The sequence below is a fragment of the Pogona vitticeps genome, chromosome 1 (genome assembly GCF_051106095.1).
Source record: "Pogona vitticeps strain Pit_001003342236 chromosome 1, PviZW2.1, whole genome shotgun sequence".
Lineage (NCBI taxonomy): Eukaryota > Metazoa > Chordata > Lepidosauria > Squamata > Agamidae > Pogona > Pogona vitticeps.
In genome coordinates this window covers 8,095,667-8,104,888 of record NC_135783.1, presented here as the reverse complement: position 1 = coordinate 8,104,888, position 9,222 = coordinate 8,095,667, and the positions used below count along the sequence as shown (strand labels likewise).

Below are 9,222 nucleotides of genomic sequence, written 5' to 3'. Positions count from 1 at the left end.
CGAGCCCAGACTGACCTCCAGTACCCCTTTGTCCCTGAGATATGCAGAACTCTCTCTTCCCAACCATCAGCATGACACTTTGCTAAATGAACTATGGACATCATCACTGATCCCTCAGCATGTCTTTCCTTTGCCGGAATGCAACTGTAAATGATTCATGTCCTTCTGGGATTAGGAGAAAGGATTTTCCTCAGCAACGTTTAGTGCCTCCATGGGCCAGCTCAGACCCAACTAGACATATTCAACACGAGCCTGCCCAGGTTTTAAGACCATCAGTGGAGGCCTTTCTCTTTTGGTCCCACCATCCCCCAAGGTGCCTTTGGAAGGGACATGACAAGGGTCTTTCTCTGACACTGTTCCCGTGTCAGGTGTGGAAATCCTTCCCATGGGAGGCCAGAGTTTTTACTGTCCTTCCACGGACAGGCAAAGACTTTTCTCTTCAAGGAAGTTTTTTCCTGCTGACACTAACGGCTGCCTAAAATGAGATCGTATTTTTTTTAAAAACAAAAAACACACATTTAAAAAACTGATTTTTGTATAAATCTTTTTGTTTATCTTCATAGTGCAGGTTCCTTAGGTCCTTCTGAGGAGGAAGGCAGGGTATAAATATTTAAAAAAATAAATACATCAATAATATTTTCTCTAGAAACTGTAAAAAATAGAATTATGGTTTAAAAGGAGGGTGGTATTTTTGGCCATACCAGCGCCAAGAGAGGTAAACAAAATTGTTTTTACTTATTTCTAAATGTGAAGTTCTGGGTGTCCTTTATTTTGTTTTTAAATGTAATCAATCCCTAAAGTTACTTTTTTTTCCTCCCGCCGCCTCCAGTGCGCATGCGCACTCCTCCCTCTCCTCCTCGCAACCCTGCGAGGTTGGCCTGGCTGGGATTGAGCGGCCGGCCCAAAAATGAAGGGGCATGATCCACCGCCTCGCAGTGGCTGGACCTCGGATTTCCCTAGCCAGGCCCCGAATTCGAAATACAGTTTTAAAGTGACGTCAAAGCACGACGGTTGGCCTCTGCGTGACGTCACGCCGGAGGGAGGCGGTTGGTCGCGGCTGGGGACGCCAGGACGGAGTGCGTACCCGGCTCGGGTCGTGTGTACGGGGGTTGCCTCCTTCCCCACAATACCTTCTTCACACCGCCGCCTTCCCGGTGCGCCCCTCCGAAGAGGCCCACCCGGCTCCGAGGCTCGCCCGCCGAGGACGTGGCGCTAGGCCCAATTTCCTCCGGTTGCTAGGCGACCAGACGCGGAGGGGCGGGGCCGAACGGCGGTGCGGAGGAAAGCGGGCGGCGGCGCGGCCAGAAGGCCGCTGCACTGCGACAAAGCGAGAAAGGAGGACGAGCGCCCCTCCCCTCGGCCTTCCGGCCCGGCCATTGGCTGGTTTGGACGCGGGGTAGGTGGGGCTCAGAGGGCCGCCGCACGGGGATTGGCAGAGCGGAGAGTGAGTGGCGGAGCGCTTGTCCCGCCCTCTCCTTCCCCTCCCTTTTTTTTCTATTAAAAGGGTGGTGGAAGGAAAGAGAGCGAGAGGGGCTGTTGGAGCAGGTGGGAGAGATAAGGTGGCAAGGATGATGATGAGAACAATGCCGATCCTCCTCCATAAAAGGAAATATCATGGGACAATTAGGAGATTTCCCCATTGATCCCCACTTTGATACTTTTTATTCTCTCCCCCCCCCCCCCCCAGTTTGCTTGGCTGCCAGTCTATGTATGAAATAATTTATTTATTTTTTTAAACTCATTGTGTATGTGTTTTAAAATTACTATTAAAATTGTCTGGATTGCAGATTTCCTGGCCCAAAAAAAATATGCTGAAAAGACATGTGGCTGACATGGTTGTTAATATTCTTATTTTAATGAGAGGGCTGAAGAATTTTAATTCCTCAGAGATCAGCCCTTCCCCCTCTCTTTTTTTTGGGGGGGGTGAGAGTGTTAGTTCTGAGGGGTCCCCAAGTTCAGCCAAATCCTGTGAGTTGGAGTTGTTTTCTGTTGTTGCAACAACAACAACTCACTTTTAAGAGAGTCTTGTCTGCGCCGAAGCATCCTCCAGGACTGCTGCTGGTCAAGGTTGAGGCTCCAAGGATGATGATGATGATGATGACCATCACCAGCAACAGCAACAATGGAAAAAAGTCTGGCCCTCTCAATGGAAAGAAGCATGATTGAACAGAGATATTTCCAGGAAGGGGAAGAGAAAGAGATTCTCCCCCCACCCCCCCACTTTGTGGCTGGAAGGATGATGATGATGATGATCATGTGCCTCCTGCTTTTCTGGTCCTCCACAGAGAGGGGTGGGGATGGGTGGGTGCATACATGGTGGGAGGCTGGAAAGGAGGCATCAGAGTTGATCTCATGGGTAGATGGGCAGTGCCATGTTCAGTGTAGGTTGCAAATTTGCTAATTTCCTTTTTCTTTTCTTCCCTTTCCAGAGGCAGAGTTGAAGGGAGCTCATCGAGGCTCTGGGATGGAGCTGACCCGACTTTCTGGTTCTTTGTCTCCCTTCAGGATACGTCCGTTTGCTCCTTGCTCTCTCCACGCTGCTCCTTTTTTGGGCTGTCAGTCCAGAGACGCTTTGGCTGCATTTTGAATCCAGGGTTTTTTACCTTACACTTTTTTTTCTTTTTTCTGGAGGCTCTTTTCAGGTAACTGGCACTCCTTGTTCTTTCCTGCTTTCCCTCTTTCCTTTCTGCGTTCCCAAATCTCCGTGGTCCGTCAAAGGGTTTGAGCTGATCAGAAATTCAGGAAAGACCTGAGATTTCACAGCCCAAAGGCTCTGCGTTCAGGAAGGCGGTCGTTGCGGTTTTTAAAAGCTGGTGGTGAGTAGGACAGGTTGTGCTGCCAAGCGGTGATGGGACAAGAGAATTTCTTTCTCAGAATAATCTGAGAATAATCTCAATTTTTTAAAATAAGATAATGTCTTTCTCAGAATAGTTTCAGAATGTTTTTACATTATAATCTTAGTTTCTTCTGTGAAGTGTCTCCTTTTTGTTTTTAGTGTGTAAGGTTTTTAACTAACAATGACCTAGTTTTAAAAGAAAAAATAATTTCAAAAAAACACTTACTCTATCTGATCAGAATAATTCTAATCTGAACAAAAGAGAAAGAGGTTTATTTTCAAAATAATTCAGGCTGCCTTTCCTTAAAGCTTTATGTATGTTTTCATTGTTTCTGTATTTAGTAGAGTAGCTTTCTGTTTTCACCATAAGAAGAGGAGAGATCTTTAAGTGGGAAATTTTCTACCTCCTTTCCTGGAGCTGTTTGGGTGGAAATGCTTGTTGTTCACAGAACAGTTTGAGCCAGTTTATTTATTTATTTATTTATTTATTTATTTATTTATTTATACATACCCCGCCTATCTGGTCAAAACAACCACTCTAGGCGGCTTCCAAACATGCAGAAATACAACAACATATACATATAAAATTATTTGGCTTTGATATAAATGAAATTATTTGACTTTGATATAAATGGGAAGAACCAACTGCATCTTAAAGACTCCACCCAACTCACCCATCTAGCCTCCTGATAGTTACTTTTTCCCATGCCTGCTTATTTTTGTAATGGTTATTTTAGGACATGTAACTATTCTGTGTCTCTGAGTGGTAGAGGCTTTAACGGTTGATACTTTAGAAAGATGGAGGTGATAATATTTTGTGTCTAAACCTTTGTTTTTAATGGGAGGATTATTTGAAATAGTATATTCCAACTTAGAATTAACTTTGATAAATAAAGCAAAGGGCTTTGTTTGAAAGTTTTGTTTCAAAACATACTCGTTTTCAATTAGACTAGACTTTTCTTGAAGGAGGATTTGACAATTGGCACATGTAGGCTTTTTTTCTGGTCTTGTTTCTGCTGTTTGTGAAGAACCACCACCTATATGCCTGTTGAGTCTTAAAATTCTGTACTGCTGTATATTACCATTCAGGAGTGCTGACAATGATGGTTATGGACTTGAGTGTTATTTATTACCGCCTGATAAGGATTTGGGGGATTCCTTAATTCATTGATAAATGGTCACATGGGTTGAAAGATTTAATATATAATGTAAAACATTAGCCTCACTTTCAGCTAAACTAGGTCCTTAAGAGATGCTTTATTACAGGAATATACCTTGAATTGAAATTCTTCAGTGACTTTTCTAATAAAACTCAACATCGGGTAGAAGGGCAATTGTCTTTGCTGTTCTACTTTAAAATCTTTTTTCCTTCTGTTAAGGGAAGAACTGTGAAAATGATTAATAGTTGGACTGTTAATGCATACATTCAAAGAGTCTTTTTTTAAAAAAATATTCTTTTATACTGATCCGATTGCGCCAAAGGCCACACCCATATGTTTAGGTTTCCTTTGCTCTTCCAGAAAGTTGAGCTTTTCTACCTTACAAAAAAGGGGGTTCTATGCAAGTGAGCCTTACGAGAGAGGACCTCATTCATGAAGTACTGAGGTCATAGGATTTAAAGTCTATCCTATTCAAATCGGTCAGACTGACGTAATGAAGCTAAACATCTTCATTGAAATAAGCAGCTCCTTCCCCTCAATGTTTACTTGTTCTCTTCAAATTAAATACTTAGTTTTTCAGTAGTATAAAGACTGAAATTATGAATGGATTAATATCCATGTTGAATAAATGTAAGCACATTTATATGTCTTTTTACTGAGCTGACTGGGTGTAATGTTAAACCATAGTTGAGTATTTTAGGAACAAGCCTCAGCAAGTGTTCAGCTTATGGTGTCTTGGTTATGTTTGGACATAAGGAGTAACTTAGAGGTTTTTCTGCCAGTTTAGCTTAACTTGCAGTTTCTTGTGACACCCCAAAACAAACTCTGATGAAGCCCAAGTGGGAGCAAGCCAGTTTAAAGCAAAGACTTTTGAAGCTGGCCTATTACCACTAGCATAGTTAAGATTAACTGTTGTGTAGAGCTCATACATAAAGCAAAGTGTGCTGCTTATATATACCACCCCATAGTGCTTAAAGTTCTCCCTGGGAAGTTCACAATAATGCAAGCTACACATTGGCCCCACCTCTACCTTCCCCCCCCAAGCGAGCTGGGTGCTAAATTTACTGACCATGGAAGAACAAGTCAATCTCAAGCTGGCTACCTGAGCCTGAGAATGAACTCAGGTTGTGAGCAGAGTCTTCACTACAGTACTGCAGTTGAACCTCTGCGCCACCAGGCTCCTAATGATAACCCGCGGCTTATCAAAAGCAACATCTATCAGTTTCCTTGCATCTGTGCTGGACAGAGGCATGTGAGCTCGCTACTTGTTCCAGCTTGACCTCAGACCATAGTATAGTTTGGCCGGACCAGATCAATGTGTCATAAATTAAGGTTCCCCTTGACATTTAGTCCAGTCGTGTCCAACTCTAGGGCGTAGTGCTCATCCCCGTTTCCAAGCCGTAGAGCCAGCGTTTGTCCGAAGACAGTTTCCGTGGTCACGTGGCCAGCACAACTAGACACGGAATGCCATGACCTTCCCTTCGTGATGGCACTTATTTATCTACCTGCATTTTTGCATGCTTTTGAACTGCTAGGTTGGCAGGAAATGTCTCATAGCTACAGCATAGCTATCTGCTTTGTTTTTGTTTGTATGTATGTGTAGAAGATGCATATAAATAACATATCTTTGGTCTGATGATATGCAGAAAGTATTGGTCGTCACTCTTCAAACTGTCAGGCTTCATCCATCATAATGGCCACAGAGGGGAAAACCCCTGCCAAGTACACTAGAACAAAGTAGTTGTGCAACTACCTAACTGTACTGATTGTTGTCCTTGCCCTGACTCAGAAATGTGCAGTGGATCTTGTGTTGGCCACTGGCCCTCTCCGTTTATCAGGGAGGATACTTTGTGAAAATCAATAGTACTGTATTTGTTTGTGGTGTCCATGCTTGTGCAAGATCCAACCACAGAATGAATAACTGAGAATATCTGCATTGTCATCTCTCTGTAGTGCTTCTGTATACTGCGAAATATAGCCATCTTCCACAGCTAAATCATTTTTAGTCTTTCAGCAGTTTCTACTTCCTCTGAATAAACATGAAATCATTCCGTTCCCAAGTTAGGGGAAGGGGACGGAGAACTCGTATCAAATATTGTAGCATTTGGAAAAGGAACCCTCTCAAAGCAGAATTAAACTGGAATCGGGCATGTGATAAAGTAGACTTTTGTCCAAAAACTAAAGTTCTATATCAGAACTTTGAAAAGTTTCTTTTATGGATTATGTTTCCCAGAATTGGCAACGCCCATAGCTTGCTAAAGGATTATGGGAATTGCAGTGTGAAAAAATGTTTTGAAGCTCTAACTACAATACGTGTGTTAGTTTTTAAAGTAAAAAGCAAAGCATGCTGCTCATATAGCGTCCCATGGTGATTAAAGCACTGTCTGGATGGTTAACACGTTAATTACTACACATTCCCTGGGTATTCCTTTTACCAACCTCAGAAGGATGGAAGGCTGGTTGAACCTCGAACCAGCTACATGGGGTTGAGCCGAGGTTGTGAGCAGAGTTTTGGCTGCAGTACTGCAGTTTAAACATTGTGCTATGAGGCTCCTCAAGTGGCCCGAGACTCTTGTTGCTTTCTATTACATGATTATATGAAGTGACATACTGGCCTAATGCTTGAAAAAGGAATAAAATCTCTGTCCCACATTTATTTTAAAATAGCTATGAGGAAGGGCTTGAATGGGAGAAACTGCATCTGTTAGTCGTCTTTTTCTTTTTCTTTTTGGCCTATTTATGAGTGTTACCTCTTTATAGAGAGCCAAGTCTTGGACTGCATTTTACAGAACGCAGGGCTGCTAGACAAAAGTTTCATGCCTGTCTGGAACCATCATTGTGTGTTCAAGCGCCTGTCATTTTTGCACGGCTAAGATGCCTGTAAGCTTGAGATGTGCAGATGTAACTGGATTTGCTTTGTATTCAGAATAACATTCAGTGCAGTATTTTTAATAGCTGCTTGTGGAAGTTCACAGTTGTTCCCAATATGATTTGTTCTTTTTTCTTTCTTTTTTATCCAAATCGGAAAAGAAGAATACAAAGCAAAAGAAGATGCATAGCAATCCAAACTTTAAAAAGAAAAAGATAAACGAAAAGCAACATAAACCATACAATTCCACAAACAGTATACACCCCTGTCGCTCGGTGATGTATTTTTAATAGCTGCCTGGGCGGGTTCACAGTATGAAAATAAATGCTTCTACTGCTGTTGATCATCTGTAATGTAAGATAAGAAGGACTGGTGTTTTGGAATAATGCTTAATATAAAGCTTAGAATACTGGACCGCCAGGATCCACACTAACCCCTCGTTCCCAGTTGGATGTATGACGTCACATATGCACGGAGAGCACTTGTTAAGGTCATTGGCTTTGTTGTGACAAGAGAAGAGGCGTTCTTCGTTTCCTTAGCAAAGCTTATTTCTGTTACCTTCCGTATCCGTTGTTGAACTTGCAAGTGAAAGGGAAAAATGAACATATAGTAGTATGAATATATTCCAGGTACTCTGGTCGTGCTGATGGTCTACTTCCTGCTTGTCAAATCTGCTCTTTGCTACTGTTTGTGGAGAGTGTATCCTGGCACCGTGGAAGAAAAGAACTGGCACGCTCCATACCTCAATAAGGCGGTGGGGCCTGAGAACTGTTTGCAAGATGAAGTAGAAAAGGGTGGGTCCAGTCTTCCCACAAAGATGAAAAGCTGCACTGTAATGTCATTCTTCGACTGTACGGCTGATACGAATGAGCAACTCATCACACGCCCCAGTTCACTGCCTGGCCACTGATGGTTGCTACAGCTTCTTGCCTTGACTAGGTTAAGAAAGTGTCAGGGAGATTTGTCAAGTTCTGTCCTTCAAGATGGTTAGGTAGACTTTGAAGGTCCCCCCCCCAAAAAAATGATATTTTAATTGTATTCTCAAAGGCTTTCACAGCCAGGATCTGATTTGTATTCCCGAAGGCTGGGACACAAGGTCTACAGAAAACCCACCCACACAGACAGGTACCTACACAAAAACTCCAACCACCACCCACGGCAAAAAAGAGGCATAATCAAAACACTGGTAAACCGTGCAAATCGGAACTGTGAAGCTTAGTTTCTCAACACTGAACTCGACCACCTGAATTGGGCCCTACAGGCAAATGGCTACTCCAAAAATGAAATCACAAGAGCCATCAAACCAAGAAAACAACACCGAACTGAAGAAGAAAAACAGCCACCCACAAACAAAGTATTTCTGCCATACATCAAAGGGGTCACAGACCGCATGGGGAAACTTCTGGAAAAACACAACTTACAAACAGTATTCAAGCCCACCACAAAAATACAACAAATGTTACAGTCAGCAAAGGACAGAAGGGACCCCCTCACCACTGCAGGAGTATACCGGATACCTTGCAGTTGTGGCCAGGTATACATTGGAACCACAAAACAAAGCATCCACACCAGAATCAAAGAACATGAGAGACACTGCAGACTAAAACAACCAGAAAAATCTGCAGTAGCTGAACATGCCATAAAACAAACTGGACAAAATACTGAAATACTGGACAACACCAGCAATCATTACGTCAGACTGCACAGGGAAGCCATTGAAATCCACAAGCATCAACAAAACTTCAACCGGAAGGAGGAATGTCTGAAACTCAACAAAACCTGGCTCCCAGCTCTCAAAAACACAGAGTGCAAATGGTCAATGAACTCCACCCAGCCACAAGGTCAGGGGATTACTGCACACAAAAGACCAGCTAATGACACCCATCAAACACAGGGACAGATAATCTCCCCTCCTTATCAAAACAATACATCCACAACAAAACACATTAATCAACCATCTCCTGATTAGGACAATAGCCTACCTCACAAACTAGCCTTCTCACAGTCATAAATACTCCACCCACTCTCAAGCCTACCCAGAGCACAGTTTGCTGTCCTCTGAAGATGCCAGCCACAGAGACTGGCGAAACGTTAGGAAGAACCACTTTCAGAACATGGCCAAGAAGCCCGAAAAACCCACAACAACCACAGGATCTGATTGTTGTTGTGGGTTTTTTGGGCTCTTTGGCCGTGTTCTGAAGGTTGTTCTTCTTGACGTTTTGCGAGTCTCTGTGGCCAGCATCTTCAGAGGACTGGTGTAGGAACTCTGTCCGTGCTCTGTTGTAGTTTGTGGGATAGTTGATCCATCTCATCCTCTGTCGTCCCCTTCTCCGCTTGCCCTCACACTTTCCTAACAT

General features: G+C 43.2%; 1 protein-coding gene across 4 annotated transcripts in view; it reads left to right on the top strand.

Moving 5' to 3' along the window:
* Window positions 1–1,489: 1,489 nt before the first annotated feature.
* Window positions 1,490–9,222, top strand: part of SANBR (SANT and BTB domain regulator of CSR) — a 45,206-nt gene continuing 37,473 nt past the window's right edge. For 2 of the 4 annotated variants that reach the window (XR_013539395.1, XM_072986995.2), the window contains exon 1: window positions 1,526–2,642. The gene's annotated coding sequence lies outside the window, so the exon portion shown is untranslated. Of the gene's footprint in view, window positions 2,817–9,222 lie in introns of all 4 variants that reach the window. The other 2 variants (XM_072986993.2, XM_072986996.2) reach the window with 2 other exon arrangements.